We start from the raw sequence: 20,413 nt of genomic DNA on the forward strand, positions 1-20,413 counted from the left end.
CCCTTCAAATTAGATGTTCTTCTATTCCCGAAAATAAAATATCAACAAAGCAACTAGACAAGTCTTCAACTCAGTAACCTCTCAAAAATATACACTTCTATTCCTGTCTGCTGAGGACATGAGGATTTTTTTTTTTTATTATTATGGAGCAAAGTGTGCAAGGGGGCCGGGAGAAATGTGCTGGATGTAATGGGTTGGAATCTCAAGCTAGAATGGAGGCAGGTTTCCTCAGGGGAGCCTCTAAAAAGAGAGAGAGTGTGTGAAGAAAGCAGAATGTTTCATCTCAGAGCAGGTCAAAGCAAGCAGACACTTAAGTTTGTACATGAGAACAACAGTGAGGACACAGAGAAAGGTCCACTCCTCTCTCTCTTTCTTCCACCATGAGTAATACCCTCCGGATTCTTCTTGAGCTTCCTCCTCAATACCCGTCACCCATCCAGCCCATGCCCCGCCCACCTCCCTCCATCACCCCTTGGTTTGTTCTCTACTGTTAAGAGGCTCTTTCCCCCCTTTCCCATATGTTCATCTGTTTTGTTTCATAAACTCCACATATGAGTGAAACCACATGATATTTGTCTTTCCCTGATTGACTAATTTCACTTAGCATAATACACTCTGGCTCCATCCACATGCTTGCAAATAGCAAGATATCATTCTTTTTGATGCCTGAATAATACTCCTCTGTGTGCGTGCATGTGTGCATGTGTGCGCGTGTGTGCGTGTGCGTGTGTATCACCTCTTCTTTATCCGTTCAGCAGTCAGTGGACTTTTAGGCTCTTTCCATAGTTTGGCTATTGTTAATAATACTGCTATAAATATCAGGGTGCATGCACTCCTTCCATCTGTAGCTTTGTAGCTTGTGGGTAAATACCCAGTAGTGCAATTGCTGGGTCATTGGGTAGTTTGATTTTTAATTTTTGAGGAAGCTCCCTACGGTTTTCCAGAGGGACTGCACCGATGTGTCTTCCCTCCCACAGGGTGAGAGGGCTCCCCTTTCCCTGCAGCCTCGCCAACACCTGTTGTTTCTTATGTTCTTGACCGTAGCCCTTCTGACAGGTGTGAGGTGGGATCTCATCATGGTTTTGGTTTGTATTTCCCTGATGACGGGTGATGTTGAAAACTCCAGGCCTCTTGTTCTGCTTTTGACTCATCTCCAAAGAGAAGAAGCAAATGACCTGTTTGGTGAAGTTGAGAGAGGAGCCCTGTGTGCCTAACGCCGCTTCCGTACCTCCTGTCCTCTGGGGAGCAGCCTTCCTTCAGGGGAAAGACGGCTGTTTCTGCTGCTCGGAGGGGAGGCTGTCGGACGCTGTGCTTCGGCCACCTTCTCTACAGTTAGATGTGCAATCTATGCGAACCCTTTTGATCTCTCATCATCCCTAAACCTTTGCCTTACCTCACGTTTTGTTCAGAAGGCAGGTGGGAGGAGGAAGTTACTGCTATTTCTCCTCGATCATAAAATTACGTGACAGTCTGTGCTGGGGGGTTCTGCTAGAACTTTCTCGGACGTTTCCTAGTGTGAGAATCAAGTCATTTCTGTTGGGTCCTTTGCCTTCCGGTGCAGTGGACTGGACACCATGTGCTTTTGTCTCGACACCATGTGCTTGGTGATCCATGGAATTGGTTATCAAGTGAGCCATCGATATGACTCACTGATTAATAAAACAGAATAGTCCAGACCAGAAAAAGACCAGCTTCATGTTTAATATGTTTCAGCCATCGCTTCAACTAGAATATGAACTCCTTGGACTTGAACCCTGCTACTGTGGAAATGTGCGCTGAAAATAACTGTGCTTATCTAAGCAGGCTGCCTAAACCATAGAATTAAACTAGAAGGAAACATATATAGTCTGCATCCTCTCTTTTCTGCATCTGAAGTACAGTGACGGGCATAGTATAGGGTCACAAGTAGCGTGGCTTACCAGCCTGGTTTTGTCACCAATCTGCCATGGGTCACTGACCTGCGATAACCTTTCTGAACTTCGTATTTTTTTTTCTATAAAAAGGGGACAGTAAAAACCACCTTGCAAAATTCTACAAAGATTAGATAGTGCATGGGAACAATATTGATAGTCTATAAAATGTGTATGTATATGTGAATCGCTAATACCACAGATAGAGAACCTGAAAAAAGAACATGACATGTCCGAGACCACAGAGTTCCTTAGGGCCCTATCAAGGTAAGGGCCCTTCTTCCTGTTTCCCAGTGTGTACTAGGGTTTCTCAAAGTGAGATTCGGGGACTGCTTTTAAATAAACCCATATTTTGGAGCCCCACACTAGCTATAAATCAGAATATCTACAGGCAAACCCTTGAATTTGTATCTTAGCAATGAACACAAAGTTTGGGAGCCACTACATCTGGTCTACATCTTTTAATGCTTATACAACGCCACATTCTCATCAATTAGAGATGTGACATCCCCCTCTTTACTTAAAAGCATGTAAAAAGGAATCCATTTAGTCAAAATATTAATATTTCACCCTATTTTTAAACTACTTGGGTTACTCTAAGTTAAAAGTACATCTCCTCACAGTTTAAAAAACAGCTTTCAATTTCTGAGAGCCGACCATCCCCATCTCAAATTTTCTACTCTCAAAATGATTAATTCTCATATTTATTCTCTCTTTCTTAAAGGTCAGTTTGGAGCTCTCAACCCTTGGGCAGTGACAGGCCTGGATAAAAATCATTAAACCACAGTGTGACCTATAATAAGTTTAACAGGTGAAACCCAATTATGACGAACTTTATGCAACTGCCAAATGGCTATATTCTAATACAATTGGGTTATAGTGGACACACTGCCAGAAATTACGTCCAGCTTTGTGGAACTTGGAAAGCAAAATGGTTGACTTCCAGCCTCTCTGAAGTGAATTACCCAGTGAAAAGAGGTGCTTTGAATACAATATGAATACAAAGGCCGCACCCTACGGGCTGAGCTCTGCAGAGCTGCTGGGTCTTCCCACAGGTGGTGAGCGTGCAGGGATCTGGACCGTGAGTAGGCCGGAGAGCCCTCCGAGTGTGAGCAGAGGAGGAGCGTGATGCGGTCTTCATTTTCACGGCATTTCTCTGGCTATGATGTTGGGACTGAGGTAGAGACAGAGAGACCAGTTAGAAGGCTATTGCCACAATCTGGTGAAAGATGGTGGGTGGCAGCCGGGGAGGCGATGAGAAGCCATCAGCCCCTGGGTATATTTGACAGGTGGCTCTGGCAGGATCTGACCCTCAAAGTCCATTTAACTGAGCAGTGTCCACATGAAAATGACGCTGCTCTACAAAACACGTTTTAATGAAAGAATTATCTTTCAAGGAAATAATCTTGACCTTAAAGAAAAATGGACATCAGAACAAAACAAACATATATATATTATATATATGGAATAAAATCCCATATATGAATACAAAACATGAATATGGTCTATCCACATATGCAACAAAATATATGGCCCACGCATGTTCTTAGTGAAAGCATTTTGTAAGCCAGGTAGGTATACTCTTAAATTTTCTTAACTAAAATCAGTTTTGTTTTGTTCAAGACATGGTATGCCGAAGAGCTCCACAATGCAGCTACTAACCACAGTTATACTGTTTTTGCCACATTCCCCTTATTCATCGATGAATTTTATTTTAGGAGGCATTTTGCATTTTTCTCCCTTGATCCAGCTGCTTGCTCACAGTATAGCAGAGTTTCCTCCCTTTCTATTTTTCTTCTGTAGGCTCAGCTTATTATCTTGCCCTTCCATTGTCCTCCAAGTTCTTAGTTTTTGAAACCGATCTTCCACTCACACACAGTTCCCCCGGGAAACTTCTGTTCCACCTTTCACATTGCTGACTCGTTTTCTTCATCTTCTCTCTTTGTTTCCTTGAGCTCGCCTCCTATTGGTGGACCAATCAGGGAGGACTATTTCTCTTCACCCAGGAGGCTTATAAAACCATCTCTGCAAACTAACTAGAGGTTTTGTGATTGAAGTCAAGATATCAGTTGAAGCTATAAATAAAATGTAGCACTCAAAGCTGAAGCAGTGTTTTTTTTTCTTTAAGTTATTCAGCAGGACACCATCATTTCATCTCTTCTACACATCTTTTTATTACATTGCATTTTAATGTTCAATATGACACCCCAAATGAAATGCTGAAACCCCCTGTGGACACTTTATTGTGTATTCCATCTCTTTTCTGCTTGGAATCAGGATATTAGTTTATAAAATGATTTTCTCAAATGAAATTAGGGAGTAAAGCTGTGTGATTCAGGCATTCACAATTGCATATCAGCCTCCTATTGTGGAAGGATTAAATGCGATTTCAAACAATAGAAGGCAATCCTAGGAAAAAATTATACAGGTGAATGTGTTGATTGTGATGTCACAAGTGGGCTTTGGGTTAATATCCTTCAGCAAAGATCTTCTGAAAACAGCTTTATTAGAGTCATGATTATTCTAGGATGATCAACTTTGATCAATTGGCTACCCAAAATTTGCTTTACCTTTGAGGCTCCTCCACGTATATTTTCATGTCAGATCTCATTTCTTGTTTTAGTGGAATAAATTTGCTTTATGATTATCAGTGGATTCCAATATGCTTGGTTATTACCATTTTGTGTTAATTGTACAAGTGTTGAATTCAGTCAGTATTGTTTCCTAATTATATTGTCAGGAAAGCACAGCCTAATTACTATCTTCACAATTTTTTAAAAAGCACAGAGAATTAGTCAATCTGTATATAAGTAAATCTTTTCTAGTGTGGTCTACGACTGCATCATCTTCATTCATAAAAATGTATAGATTATACCTACCATTTTGTCAAATGCCTGGACAGAAAGTAAAATCTCTATTAAATGTCCAGGTGAAAAAAAAAAAATTGCTCAGATTTTCCAATGCATGTTTCCACTTCCATCATATCTACCATCATATTTGTTGACCTGTAAAAGAGATCAACTTTTCTCTATCTTCCATTCATCTGCCCCTTTGAAATACGAATCACAACTTATAATAATTTTTACCCTAGAGACATAATTCCAATGAAGTGAGTAGTGTTACCACTTATCGCTCCCATTTTACAGATGAGATCACTTAACCCATGTCATAACACTAATAAGCATCAGAGCTGTAAACTGAACCAGAAAAACCTGACTTGCTGCTTTCAACCCTATGTGACATCAGTACCAACCCACCACCCCACTGATGCCAAGGAAGAGGCTGTGGCTCCCATTTGAGAAGCAGTGATTTAGTTATGCTTTTAGGAGCGCAATTTCAGAAAAAAGATGAATACTATCAAGCACCTGGGTGCAAACACTCATCTTTCTATTCAGAGTGGGTACTTTTGGTCCAGGTCAGAATTCCTGCATCCCTGACTGTATCCTATCATATTAATAGCACCCCAATACAACAGTGACTTCTAACAGTACTAACAATGACTAAATAAATTTGAAAATTTAGGCAGTTATATAGAAAGCATAACCTATACCCATCTCCCAAGAAGGGCAAAGTGAAAATATGTAAATCACCACGTCAAAATGAATTGGTACCTAAATTTCACAAAAAAAGTTCTAAACTTCATTCTGCTTGTATTGAGCTCTGTAGACACAGAGCCACAACTGATATCTTTAAGATCTGGGGCCAAAGCACTGCAGAAAGAAAAATCATTCTTCTATTCAACAGATATTAGAGGAAACTCACAGGCACCAATTGTATGTTAGAAACTATTATAGAGCCTGAAGGACTGAACTTTAAACTATACCTGGTTTAAAAAAAAAAAAAAAGTTGTATTCCCAACCCCAGGAAGTACAGACAGGCTAAACATTTAACATGATATTTTTATATTTTAATTTTGTATGAGGAATTTTATATTAAATTTTGTATTATATTTTTAATTTTATATTAAAACCCAGGCAACAATGACAATAGGACACTTTCTTAGGTCACAGATAGTCTGTGTGAGTCCCTCATCCCCATTCCAAGAGCTCTGAGGCCTTGACACAATTACAAACAACACAATCTCTGCTGTCAAGCTCAACACCTGGAGGGGACTTACACCGTGGCTGGCAGAAATTTCCCATGGCCCTTTCTAACATGGATGCTTATCTTCTTATTCACTGCCTTCAACACGTCCTCCAATTGACCCAGTTCTGACTGCCCCTTCATAATTCTTGTAGGTCATCTCTGTTCCTATTCTCATCCAGCCCAGCTTGATCCATAGCTGCTCCCAGGTTGTGGGCAGGAACTAGCCCAGCACCTGTGCTCTTGTGAACCCCATCTGACCCACCCTGGGTTCCCAGGCTCTGCTCCTGGGCACGCTTCCTGCTGGGCAGGCACCTGGCTCGCCATTTGCTTGGCTTCTCTTGCAGCCTGGCTGCTCTCCTCATTCCCACCTCACCTCCCTCTCCCACCTCCCTGGGCTGTAAGAGCGAGCACATAAATCAGTCAGTATTTACTTGTTGACATCCAAGAACATTTCACACAAAAACATTCCTTTTTTCTAAGCCAGGAAACAAAATGAAATCAAAGACATGCTTATGGGGTAATATATTCTTACAATCTTTACCACCTGAAGTTTAGAGATTTAATAAGAGTTAAGTTTGCTCTTTTATCTTTATTTGAGGTATTAAAGCAAAGTTTTAGAAGAACTAAATGAATAACATGCTATTCAGATCACCACAGGCGATGGAAAAGGACACGGTGTAAAACCCAGTTTGTAAATCTCCAAACAGTCAATTAGCATACCAATATGAGCAATGAGTAGACCTTACAGCCTTTCCCAAGCAAACACAGTAATTAAAAACAAATTACTTTGTAGCCTGGATGTGGTGCTTTACAATGTACCCCACCTGCCAACCAGCAGCTAAATTCATTCCAAGACTGTCTGGCCAATTAGCTGCTTCCCATTGGGTGACTCAGGCTTCCTGTGTGAACACCATTTGCAAGAATCCACATCAGATTGGGCCTTTTGTTCTCAGAAGGCAGATTTTCCAGGAGACTCAAGAGCAAGAGCCGGTCTCTATCTGGATAAATTTTGCCTCAGCCAGAGAATGTATTCTTTGTACTTCATTTCACAAGAGGTTGGAGATATTCCAATTTTAACACCAAAATAGAATCCCCAGGCTCTAACAAGAAAAGAATACTATCACATATTTTTCCTACAGGTGATTGTAATTAGTAAAAGAAAAATCAAACAGTGGATTTTGACGACTTCATCAAAGGGCCTTGGCAAAAAAAAAAAAAAAAAAAGAAAGAAAAAAGAAAATCAAGTAAAATGTCTAATTTTTTCCATTAGATAAAAATAAATCCAAGAAATCAGTTCAAGTGAAATTTGCTGGCTTATTTTAAAATTGATTTTGCACATGTGTGTAGAAATATAGATGCCTAGAATTAAAAGAAAAACCCCATGCTTGAATCTCACAGTTGAAGAAACAGAGACACAAGGTCATATAAAGGGGAAAGCCAAAGCAAAGCCTAAAGGTCTTTCAACCACACTAAACTCTGAGTGTATTTATATTTATGTATATACTCATGGTATGTATATATTTCATGTGCATAAACACAGATCTCTTAGTTCTTCACGTGCATGTTTATGTGTGATTCCCACTTTCTGTATTTAGGTGGGGTCCAATCACTCTTATTTTATGTCACAGGAGAAATGACACCCCAACTATATAAATAGAATTTGGGGGGTTTTTTGTGGGGTTTTTTTTTTTAGAATTTTGTTTCTTTTCATAACTTCAGAACATATAATCATCCATTCAATGGGCGTTTATTTAACACCACCATATGCCAAGCATGTGAATCTAATGGGAAGAGTCATAAATAGGCTCCAACTCTTGAAATAAAACCAATGATCAACAGCTCATTTCTATTACTGTGCTGAGAAAGATTCTAAGAAGCTATCTGAACTCAGAATAAAAGAGTGATGATGTCTAATTTTCACTGACAATGATGAATATAAGGATGGTAGCAAATGTTTTATTTAAATGATATTCCTATTGTAGGACTTTTCTTCTGGATCTTCTATTCTCTACAAATTTTATCTCCTATGTTTCTATTTAAATTGCCTGAAGTTGTACAAAAGGAACAGTTGCTTGTAGATATTAGCTTCTCTCCTTCTTCTAAAATGAAAAAAAAAAAAAAAAAAAGGGAGAATCCATAGAGTTAGGGTTGGAGTGATGGAAATGCTGGGCAATTAAAAACAGCCAGTCTGTCACTAGGGAGGTATTTCCTGAATCAGATCTTTACAGTCGTAGTGACAGACCATGTTAAAAATGACTGCTTTGCTCTAGCTACTGGGACAAAATATGAGTAGTATTTTGGAAAGGTTCTTCATTATAAAACTTTGGGTTTTTTTTTTTTAACTTAAAATAGTGATTTATTGAGAAAATTTACTCTTTCCTCAATGATAAATACAGTCCAATCTTGAAGTTTATAACACTTTCTGAGTAACTTTATCAAATCAATGAGTCTTTCTTCATCAAAATGAAATCAGAGATATACAGTAATATGTGTTTAAGCTGGAAAGGAAAGAAAATCAAAATGATTCTATTATTTCCCTGTTGAAAAGGCTTTTTGTAATCACTACAAGTCTTTCAATGGCAGTTTCTTTCATCATTTGGTTGGTATAAAACCATAAGTGACATGCCCGCAAAATCATGAAGAGAAGCCAGGAAGTCAATATTAAGCTCACTGTAGGAATATGATGAATTTGCACTATTGTCTGGTCTCATTATATTCTTTGTCACAAAAATGAGTTATCACAGAATTATAATGTCTAGTATGTTCTTCTTTATAATACATTCTTATTCACATGACAAGAATTACGACAAGAGGAGAAAATGGACAAAATTAATCCAACCTCATGACAGAAAATACTGCATCAAATTAACTTGTGACAGGCTAGTATTTTTGTGAAGGCATTTATTGATGGCATCTGTCTTATCAGTCTACCTACATCAGTTCTTTATGTGCCTCATCAAAGATCTATCACGAGTAGAACCCTGGAAAAACATCTTCTGAAAATAGTTCAGATGTAAAGGAATGAAACAAGGGTCATTTTGCACATGATCTTTGGAGGAAACCCCTAACTAAATCAATAACTTGGATTCTGCAGCACTCCTCTAAAACAAACTCTAGCCTATTTTATCCCTTTTTTGAGAACTTCCTACCACTGGATTTGGCAGCAGAAATTCATTTGCAACTATATTTTTGGGTTAAAAAAAAAAGGAATAGAAATATTTCAAACCAGAAATTAGTTCCTACCTTAAGGCATATTTGCTATCCACTTTGGATCTAGGTTCTAATAATCAATGTAGAACATTCTCTAATAATAGACATAGTGGAAGTCATTTCACCAAAACAAATTAGCTAAATATGAAAATGTAATGTAGTTACTCTATGCAAGAAGGAAATGATGTTGAGGATGAATGACAGTAGATGACTATAACCCAGATTTGTTCCTATGTAAATAACCCTGAGAACGGTAAGCTGGAATAAATGATGTGGAGATCTTTAAAAGACAAAGGCGCAATGAGAATAATGAAGCAGAGAAGGGTCATTAGGTTGGGCCAAAGACTTATCTTTAAAAAATTAAGTCTTGGGAGACATTTACTCTGGGATTTACCAAAGTCCAGGGTATGGCCTGCAGCACTGTAAATTCATACATTTATGCATGCTTTCTGTACAAGAAAGTTCTCTGAGACATGTCAAACCAGAAGATTGGGGTTTTTTATTCGTTTTGTTTAAAATGACCACTTTAATGAACCAATTCATTTTCAATGACCCAAAAAAGAAGATAATATATGTTTTTTTAATGTACCCAGAAAACTACATGGAAAAATGTTCTTCTTGTCATTAAACAAAAACAAAAAAAATATCACTACATTCCTGCATAGGGGAGGCAACAGCTCTAAGGAAATATGACAACTTCCGCATCATCCCACCATTAACTCTCATTTGGATATGGATGTAAGTTAGACAGGCAATGAGAAAAGACATACATGGAGCTAATCAGATCCCAAGCGATTACTGCACACACAGCAGAACACAACAAGCTCTCCAAGCAGGGTTCTCATTGACTGATGCCTAAAATATCTGTGCTGGTCCTCCTTCATCAGAAAATGTGATTTAGTATGGTATTATACTTTCATGCCAGATTATATACCCAACCGATTTTCTTCCAAGGTGAACACAGGTAGCATTTAGCTCAAGTGTCATTTCTGTAGGAAAGTATGAAACAGGTATGACAAATTTATATAAATAGTAAATGCCAGACTTGGAAGTATTACAAGTCGCAGGTCTCTTGGTTTTAAGAGTTATTCTGATGTCGTTAAAACACACAAATAAGACATCTACTCTTCCAGATAGATTTAACCAATGGGTATTTACCATTGTAATTACCTATTTCTTGTGGGGAACACACACTAATTACCTGACCTAAATTTAGAATGAAAGTTTGGGGGCTGGAATCATTATTCTGAAGACTCTTGTCTGTGCTTAAATGAAAAACTGTAATGAACTAGCCAAACCAAATTGAATTCAAGTGCCTTGGGAATTGCTTAATATTTTTAACCGATAAAACAATATATCTTCTAAAGAAACTGTCATATTCATTATAAACAATTAAAGTTTGGAGACTTATTATAGAGGTATATGCTCTGTTAAAGTAATTTAAGATTACCTTTCACATTAAAACAAAAAGAACAACATCTTGTAAATATGTGATTCACTTGTCCAAATCATTGTCTTAGCAGATTATGAGAATTTTAGCATTATTTCATCACCAAAAATAATAAAACAGGCCACAGTAGTTATTTCAAATACTATGAATGTAATAAAGCTCATTTCATCAATTCTACATTGAGAAAAAATAATTCCAAGTTAGAAAATCAGGTGGATTCAATTGAAAACGCACACACACACACACACACACACACACACAATCTCATAAGCCAACCATGATAAAATACTATGTGTCTAAGAGGAAAAAGAAATGATCTAATTAAATCCTTGAACTTTAAATCTTTTATAATCATACAAATATTGACCTTCTCCATCATTCTTACCTCTGCACATCCGTGTTACTCATCTAAGGAGATAATGTAGGATGCCACTAGTACTCATTATACTTCTAAACTTTTCTATTTTGATAATCCCTTGCATACCTTGAAATATTCAGGGCTATTGTGCCATTGGCAATTACTTTTTAATAGAGTATCAAGTAAATCATTTCCATGATGCTGTTGTCTTTAAAATCATTCAGTCTCATATTTTTCACTGAGGACACTGGAGCATATCCCATTCATTTTCAGATAACACATGTCAGCTCCTAAATGTTCCTTCCCCCGCCCCCACTTGCTGCTCTGCAGACATCTCTTTACACTTGTCTTAAACCCAATTCAATGGTCTGAGCTATGAGCCTTTGGCTGCCTCCTTCCTTCTGCATGTCTATGCAACACAGCCTCCTTCACACATTTTCAGTTGTCCTGGGATGCCCTAAATAAAGAACCCAGATTCTTTACTAGTCTCCACATGAAATTCCCTCTCCTTATGTATTCAGGACTTGTTGGCTTCACAAGCGTTGAGGGGGGTTCCAGTCTTTGCTATTCCCAGGTAGGTTGTACCCATTCTCTCTTTCTCATCAGCTCTGATCTCTCCCTCCCCTTAGGAGCAATAATCAAAAGCTCTGTCTTACCCAACAGTGTAGCTCCATCCGGATCTCAGCCCTTTCATTCTCAGGTCTTAGCTTCTATTCTGAGCAATAATCAAATCATGTTACCAAAAACTCTTATGTTCTCCCTTCTTAAGAGAAATTTTGATAAGTCTTAATCTCATTATCTTTCTTTCACCTACAACTCCATGCACACAAATTATTTTTCTTACATGTTTATTGAACACACACTTCATTTAACACTCAGGGGGCTAAAAAAAAAAAAAAAACACTCAGGGGACTCACACAAAACTGATAAGGTTGTAGTGGAAGAGTCCTGATACAATTTCCTGTTGCACTTGGTATGAAATGTAGGAAAATAACTTAGCTCTCACACTCTTACTATCTCATTCTAGAAAAATGTGAATAATACAATGTAGTTGCATGAAATCAGAAGTCAGTTATGAGAAAGTGAAAGTATGAGAGAGAAATAATTATGGAAAGCAGTAATTCTACCCATTATTTCATTCTTTGAAGTTATGCCCACAGGCAATGGTATGCCTATGCTAAACACACTGATATGTATTGGTTAAACTTATGAAAAGAATGGGTAAATTATTTTAAAGGTCTCTTGGCCTTTGACAAGTGCGACATTATTCAGGTGGCCCAGCAAGCCCAGCAATGACGTCTGAAACATTCCAAGAAAAACACTGAAGAATTAATAGTCACTGAGAAATACTGACTAAAGGAAAGCTGTAAGAACTGATAAAAATACCTCCTCCAGATAATGATGAGAACCAGGGAGAGTCTAGTCTGTCAGGTCAAATCTTTCATTTGTTGAAGTATCTCTAGCAAGGAAACATTGAATGGTTTGAGTTCTGAATGCAATCTCTATTGAATTATATACAAACTATATTACATTATTGTATGCAACATATATATTGCATTATAATATAATTATAATAATAATATAATATGTATTGCATACAATAATGTAAATATACAATAATGTATAATATATACATATTATTTGCATTACTGAAGGATTCATTGCAGAATTTGTTTAACCATATTGAATCTATTTACATAACATTTTATTAATATACAAATTCCCAAGAGTACATCTGAAGACTCATAGAGGTAGAAAAATACATAAGGACTCTAGTCTCATTCCTTCATTTCCAGCTAAGAAAATTGTGAAATAAAATAGTTGTATTGCACTGCCCTAAGTGTGAATAATAATTGAAGACTCTCAATTGCTAGACTAGAAGATTCCTGATCCTTTTTGATCTCTTCCATCAGTGATTCTCTACATTAGCTACAATTTAGGATCAACCAGGGAGCACTTTAAAAACAGCCATGTCCATGTGTCACCCTAGAGATTCTAATTGAACTGGTTTAGGGTGGGCTCTATTATCTACCTTTGTTTTAAAGCTCCCCAAGTGATTCTAATATTCTAATATGCTTTCATCTCTATACAGAGTTGAGAACCCATGGTCTCTTTTTGTGTCTAATGCTGAGCTATTTACCCTTGATTCCATGTAACTGGAGCTAGGAGACAGGGAGCAAGGAATATACATCATGATGAAGTCTACCTTCTAGAGAGACACTCACCCTTAATTCACTAGTTCTTAGATCATGCTTTTACTGAGCTCCATCAAAATGTGCAATCCTGAAACTAATATAACACTTTATGTTAACTATACTGAAGTCAAAATTTTTTTAAATGTGCAATCACTAAAATCAAATACTCCGTTTTCTCTGTTAATTCAGAGAACAATATTAAGCTAATGAAATAGCATGTCCTTGGTTTAAAGAATTTCCCCTATAATTATTTCTAAAATCTTTGACAGATGTTAGAGATTATCTGTGCTAAAATCTAGTACAAGACGGTATATGATTAAGCAAAAAATTTTACATTTATTTTCTTTAATTTTAGGATAATAAATATTTTATTATTTTGCCAATTGCCCAATAAGTATCATGAAAATCAGATATATTGCCATCTGCACAAAATAAGAACAACTACCCTAATTTCTTATTCTGCACCCCTACTTGTTTCTAAACCCAGAAATTTCAGTCCTTTTGACAAAAACAATCTTGAAAAGAGTAGATAAGAAATATTTATTTGATTGAATTTATTCTTCCCTTGGAGTTTTCCAGTAATCTGTTAAGATATTTCCTTTTTTCTATTCATAATTCACTCACTAAAAATTCTAACTTAAGATTCAAAAAATCAGGTTGAGTCACTAGATAAAAAGAAAAGCATGCAAAATCCCTGGAGTTAAAAGTGAAAAATGGCTGGTTTGGTGAACAAAAGGCAGAAATTCAGTACAGAACATGAAGGGAGAGAGAGTCTGTGAGTGCTAAGAAATGAGGCAAAAAGGCAACCATCTAGTCATCAGCCTATTGTCAAGATTGAATGACTTCCTTATCCCTTGGGGCTTCACTTTTCTGTGATTAGATTTCCCAGTGCTAAACTGTGCCCTGATCATCTTCACAATAGCTGAATATGGCTATAAATTTCCTAATCTACACCAGCTGCCAGATTATAATTCCTAATATACTACTTGGCATTTTTTGTTCAAAAAATTATACAAACCTTCCTTAGCTAGATGAGTTTAACATTTTATAATCTAGTCCCAATTTACTTTCCATCTCTTCATTTTCACTGGTGAGGAAAATGAGGCCAAGGTCACAGAGAACTTTGGCTAAATCTTACAGAGTAGTAAGTAGCAGTAAGCAAATGCTTGGTCCATGATTTTAACTTAAATCAGCTTAACTGTGTCCCTTTCACAGTTCTAGAGAGCATCATTAAAGGGTCAGTCTTGTGGTAATGGTGGCATTGAGCTGTACTTGGAAGTCAGCAGGGATGGGAAGAGGGAGGGGTAAAAAGGGCATTTTTTTAAAAAAATTTTTTGGTCTATCTAGCAACCCTTGTATTCTGGAAAGTGTGTCTCTGACCCACTTTGGCCTATAGTTGGTGTGAAGATAGCATATTATCTGACATGACCCTGCCTTTTTGGCTATAGCTGAATGATCTAAGAATAGGCTGACCTAAGTTGGACAAACCAGAGCCTTTTCCAGGATATTTGGATTTAAATTAGAAAATCAAGTTGGGTGGTTGTTGGCCATATTTCCCACAATGGAGAATACATCAAGGCAGTGATGAAGAATGACACCAATAGAGAAAAGCAAAGATGAGAGGCAGAGAGATTTCTAAAGGAGTTAAGTCCAAGGACTCATCTGTTACTGTGGCCTACCTGCTTTGTGATGCTTCTTGCCACAACATTATCATTCTATAAAATAGTCCGTATATTTTGAACAAATCTCATCTTTTGCTTAAGCTGAGTCCATTTGAGATCTTGCCATGTAAAATCCAAATACTCCTAATTCATACACACCCTTTCAGGATGAGATGTTGTAGTGGTAGACCTGACTGAGACTGGTCATAGGGAGAAGCGGGAGAATCCAAGATCCCGAGCTGAGCAGATGGCTGATCTTGTTCCATGACAGCAAAGCAATTGGTTAAACTATCACTGATTGTCTTTTGAATGCAGACTATGCACTCACAAAAATCTAGAGCAATTGAGGACAAGAGATCAAAACTTAGGGCAACTGGAGAAAGTTGGTTAACTCTTACAAACTTAAGTACAGTCACTAAGGATAAAAGTGCTGCAAGCTGGTCCACTTGAAAGCAGTAGAGAACAATTGGAGGAATATACATTTGTTATGGGAAATGCTGTCTATCTAGTTATTTGAGATCAATGAAAATCAGATAATCAACTACTTTGTGAATAAGAGAATAAAACACGTCATCATATCCTAAAGGTGGAGTCCAATTAGGAAACTGTAAATACTGGAAATGGGAGTTTGGAAAGAGACGAGAAGAGCCAGGGACTCTGAAGCCTGATCTTCCTTGCGTCTCCATGTCCATCACACTTTCTAACTCTTACCTGTCAAAGAAAATGATGCTTTTAATTGGAAAGCAGTTTTGGAGCAGCAGTAAACGTTCTAGTGCACTTTAAACCTGTGCAGCCTCCTCCCTTTTGGGTCCAATCATGTTTTATTAGGTTGTTAGCTGCAGAGAAAGAACTCACAGGCAGAGTGTTTAAGAAGCAGAAACCCAAGGGCCCAAACACAAAGAACATGGGCTTTCCACCTTTCAAAGGTGGATGGGATTTCAGCAGACAGAGAAAAGAGCAAAGAGAGAGACAATCAAGTCAAAGGGCAGGATGGAAACCTCCACATCTTGTAAAAGGAAGAGGTGATAGTCTAGTGAGACTGAGCACAGTGCACATGTGTAGAAGAGCACAGGAAATTAGAGTTGTCGGCCACATCTGGGGCCATATAGTACTTTCCAGAGGCCACTCAGATATCTCTTTTACTATTTCTGGCTTCTTAGCTTCCCTTCTTATAAGCAAAGTTAATGGACTATCAGATAAGTAGAGTGTTGCTGTCACTCCTGTTAGCTCTAAAGTAGCACACACCCTGGCTTCCTTTACAGTATTACCCGAATTCTTAATGGTAAAACATATTTCCTACAGAAGAGCTTGAATTTTTCTTAATTATAATATATATAAACATAACAAATATAATTGTCTCTATCTCTCCTTCCACTACCCACTTCTCCCAACACCAACAAACACACACATACAAAAATGAGCATATTCAGATTACTTTTAATGCAGCAAGACATGGCACCTTACCTAGAAAAATATTTTTAAATGAACACCATCGAACTTGCTCAAGAAACAGGAGTCAGTTACAATTGAACATACGTATCTCGCTATCTAGCTGTTTCAACATGGTAGCCAATAGTCATATAGGATGATTCAAATTTAAATAAAAAAATAGTTTCACAGACACACAGACCACATTTCAAGAGCCTAATTGCAACACGTGGTTAGTGGCTACTGCACCAGACAGCACGGTACAGAACACTCTCATCACCAAAAATGTTCTGCACTGGTTTACATACCAATGATTTAGAGTGGTCTAGCAACTGTAAGCCTCAGTAGAGTGGTTTTAAATCTTGTGCAACAAGCAATTAGGCTCCCCCAGGTTATGAGGGGTATAGGAGAAAAGATTTTTAAAGGAGAATTAGGCTTTGGGGAAAAATTATAAAAGAACAGTAAGATTGACACTAAAAGTAACTAAACAAGGTCAAGACAAGCTTGATGCTGGTTTGATAATATTTCAGTGGTATTTTTAACCTCTCCATGGGTCTTCTCCCAGCTAGAGTCTTTTCAGATTTGGCTATTTTTCTGAGACCTCTTTCAGAATCCCTTTCTTATGTTTCTTAGTCACCGAAAAGGAATAAAAGCATCAGGATAGAGCTGTCCAATAATCACAAGATTTGAACGGAAAGTAAGACCCAACAACAAACAATCACTTCCTCTGTCCAATGTCTAAACAAAACAAAACCCAACACAACCAAAGCCCTCAAGCATCCATGTGTGGGGTGGCAGGGGGGAGGGTTGAGGTGCCCCACCCCCTGCAACCCAACTTTAGAGCAGGCCACGTGTCAGTTTCCCCCGCGTACAAATCGGGCACTTCATCTCCACCCTTGAAATAGTCATTCCTCTATGAACAGGAGATTTACTTGGATTCTCTGTGAGATTTTGAACGTATATCAGAGATAGAAACTAAAAAACACTTGAGCAGACAATATTTGATTCTCCTCCTTATTTCCTCCCTAACTGCCAGGCCACTCACACTTCTCTACCCGGTGGAACTATGATCCGAACATTACAATGAGCCAAGGTTTTTCTTTCTAACACATTTAGAGATTTGAAGTAAAAGACAAAATAAAACAACTTCCTAGAGGAATAATGTCTAAATACACAGCCACAACCACTGCTTTCCTCAGAAGCCAGGTCTTTAGTTTTGCTTAACCTCAACTTTTTAATGTGACAGTGCAACCAAGAGATTGCAACATCGTCATGTACTTGATTAAAGATGCAGCCCCTTTATAGCATATTTCCAGTAAGATAAAATATTCAGTAGCATGATTTCTAGACAATAAATTTTCCACAGTATGACTTATAGCTGGCTCATCAGCCACAAAAGCTGAATAATAATCAAAGTTAACCTCCATATTTCTAAAAGGAAGACACTGGTGTTTCCGATCTTAATTCTTGCCTGACATTGGTTAAAGAGGTGCTAATACCCCACATTTTACAGTGCCATTAATATTGCAAATAAATGCACAACACAATGAAAATATTTATGTGTGGTACTATCCAGAAAGATATAGTTAGGAAAAATATGGTAAAGTAGAAGTAACCTTGACAAATTAGGCTTCATTGAAATACTTCCTAGGCCTTGCCCAGAAACATAAATAATTCACAGAGCCAAGCATGAAATACAAATGAAGAGCATTTGTTATTATTCTGTCCCTCTTTTTTTTTTCTTTTTTTTTGGGGGGGGGGGGCATAGCATTACTCTTTCATAATGAAACTCATTGTGAAACACTCTCTGTGCTCTTTTGTACCATGACCTGCAAGTCATGAAATGTCTAACTCATCTTTATGCAACTATGTCCAAGGATGGGGTGTTTGTGAGTTTGTGTGTGTGTCTCCAAGCAGTCCAGGGGACCCTTGCAACACTAAATCATCATCAGATCGTATATGATAAATGAATGTTTGGAAAGTTAATGTCACCTGGGAACTCAATACAACTGGCCAATCCATTATTAAAACACGTAGCTACGTGACAAATGTCCTTTACCTGAGAGTAGAAATTATTCAATAAGTGAAAATTTAAATTCCATTTTCAGAGTTAAAGATATATAATTTATTCTTTAAAAAAGTAAGTGAGAAAATGTATGGAAAGAGCAGGAATCAATGAACTTGGACCTTGTCCTAAAGCCCTCTCATTAAAAACCAGAACACTTTATTCAGCTGAATCAACTTTCAAAAAGAAGGAAATGAATCGTCTGACCTGGCTGACATCTGAAAAGGCAGTTGTTCTGTTCCGTTTTAAATAGTAACTGATGTTCCGATCTTTTTAATTTGTAACTATTAATATTAGTATAACTGAATTTTTCTTATCCTTTAATCTGAGATATATATATAAATATATATATATATCTTTGAATATTTTCAATGCAATGAGAAAAAAAGCATATATTATCAAGAAGGGGGGTGATAGGATGAAGGAGGGATAATATGTAAAAATAGAAGAAGACATGGAGACACAGTTGGAAAATCATGTGATACAGGAGCTCATCCACACAACCATCTACAAGGGAAACAAAAGAGAGATAATGATCCTTTTCAGACTCTGCATGAGATATAGGAATGCAGTAAACCTTACACCTGAGTTTGAGCCCCAACTTTGCCCATTATCAGCACAGCGTCCTTGTCAGGTTATGGAACCTCATAGAGAATCATTTCTGATAAAATAATCTTGTAAGGATGCCTTGAGGATTAAATGAAGCGACCTCTGTAAAGTGTCTGGCACATGGTAGAAATTTCATTAGTGTTTGTTTCCATCCCTACTTAATTGAAGGCACTTAACTTGTCCTATGGTGCTGTGTGAGGATTTATCTCGCTCTATTTCTAGGAATGGAATCCCGAAGTCGTAATGTGTGTGTGTTTGCGTGTCGTCCTTGCACAGGGGCCATGCTAATCTTCTCTGCATCACTTCAATTTTAGGATACGTGCTGCCAAAGCGAGCATTGCACAAGTGCGTCCTCGGCGCTTAATCCGATTAAGCTCTGTCAGTTTACTCTCTGTGGTGGTTTGCGCCAGACTCCACACCCACAAAAGTGCACAAGCATCCCTGGTCCTCACATCCTGCTGAATGCTGTACTTGACTTACCTCCTTTAATCTGTATGACAACTTTAATTAAAAACAGAGTACTCTTCCCTCCAACTTGCAAATGAGAACATTAGGGCCTAGAGAACTAAAGAACCTGCCCAATTTCACAGCTGACAGTTGGTGAAGACGGTCAAACCCAGGGGGTCTGCTTCCAAACTTTCTTTTCATGGTTATATGTGATGTGAAACCCTTGCCCTCCTTGGCCCTGCACAGGAAAGGTAGCCTGAACCAGGGTTCTGATTCTCAGCCTCTACTCCAAATCCTTCTCCTTCATGCTTTCTTAACAGAAACGGGTATACTAGATGTGCAGGGATGTGCAGGGAGCCACCCATGAGGATTGGAGAAGAAACTCCATTATTCTTGGCAAGGCAAAGATTTTAAACAAAGGCGATATATATTTAATTCCACTCAAGGATAGAAACACCCTGTGAGCACCCCATGCTCAGGGCCAGATGCTTTCTAGATAGAACACTGCACAGAAATTCAGCTGAACAAGAGTTTTTGTCTTGAAGGAATTAAATCTATATTCCTAGAAATCAAGAAAGTCTGTGAACAAATATTTAGTCATTCCCTTTCACCCCCCAAAATGCTCCCAACACGTTCTCTGATGTTTCTGCAGATGGAATCTGGTTCTTAAAGTTATTAAATAGAGGAGAGTTGCCATTTGGAGAGATCCCAAGCAGTGGCAGGAGGGGTGGAAAGGGGAAAAGCCCCCGCCCCTTGCTAACCTACTATTTTCCCTATGCAGGTAATAAGAAAGTGTATTGTCTGTAGAGAACTTAAAAGCAGTAATAAAATCAATTGAAAGAAAGTCAGGCTTTTTTTTATTATCATCATACACTGGCAATTCTAAACAATTCAGTGATAAATTATTCAGTTTCCACCCATTGGGGCAAACCTACCTTTAAATCACTTGTTCTAAGAAATTGCTACATTTCAAAGGTGGAAGCTAGAATCTGAC

At 37.9% G+C, this 20,413-nt stretch overlaps 1 non-coding gene across 1 annotated transcript; it reads right to left on the minus strand.

Annotated features, from left to right (window-relative positions):
• Nucleotides 1-19,206: 19,206 nt before the first annotated feature.
• On the minus strand, nt 19,207-19,310 carry LOC140622499 (U6 spliceosomal RNA). Its single transcript, XR_012022257.1, has one exon. It is a non-coding gene; the product is annotated as a U6 spliceosomal RNA (small nuclear RNA).
• Nucleotides 19,311-20,413: the final 1,103 nt, after the last annotated feature.

The sequence above is a fragment of the Canis lupus genome, chromosome 31, assembly GCF_048164855.1.
Source record: "Canis lupus baileyi chromosome 31, mCanLup2.hap1, whole genome shotgun sequence".
NCBI classification, from domain to species: domain Eukaryota; kingdom Metazoa; phylum Chordata; class Mammalia; order Carnivora; family Canidae; genus Canis; species Canis lupus.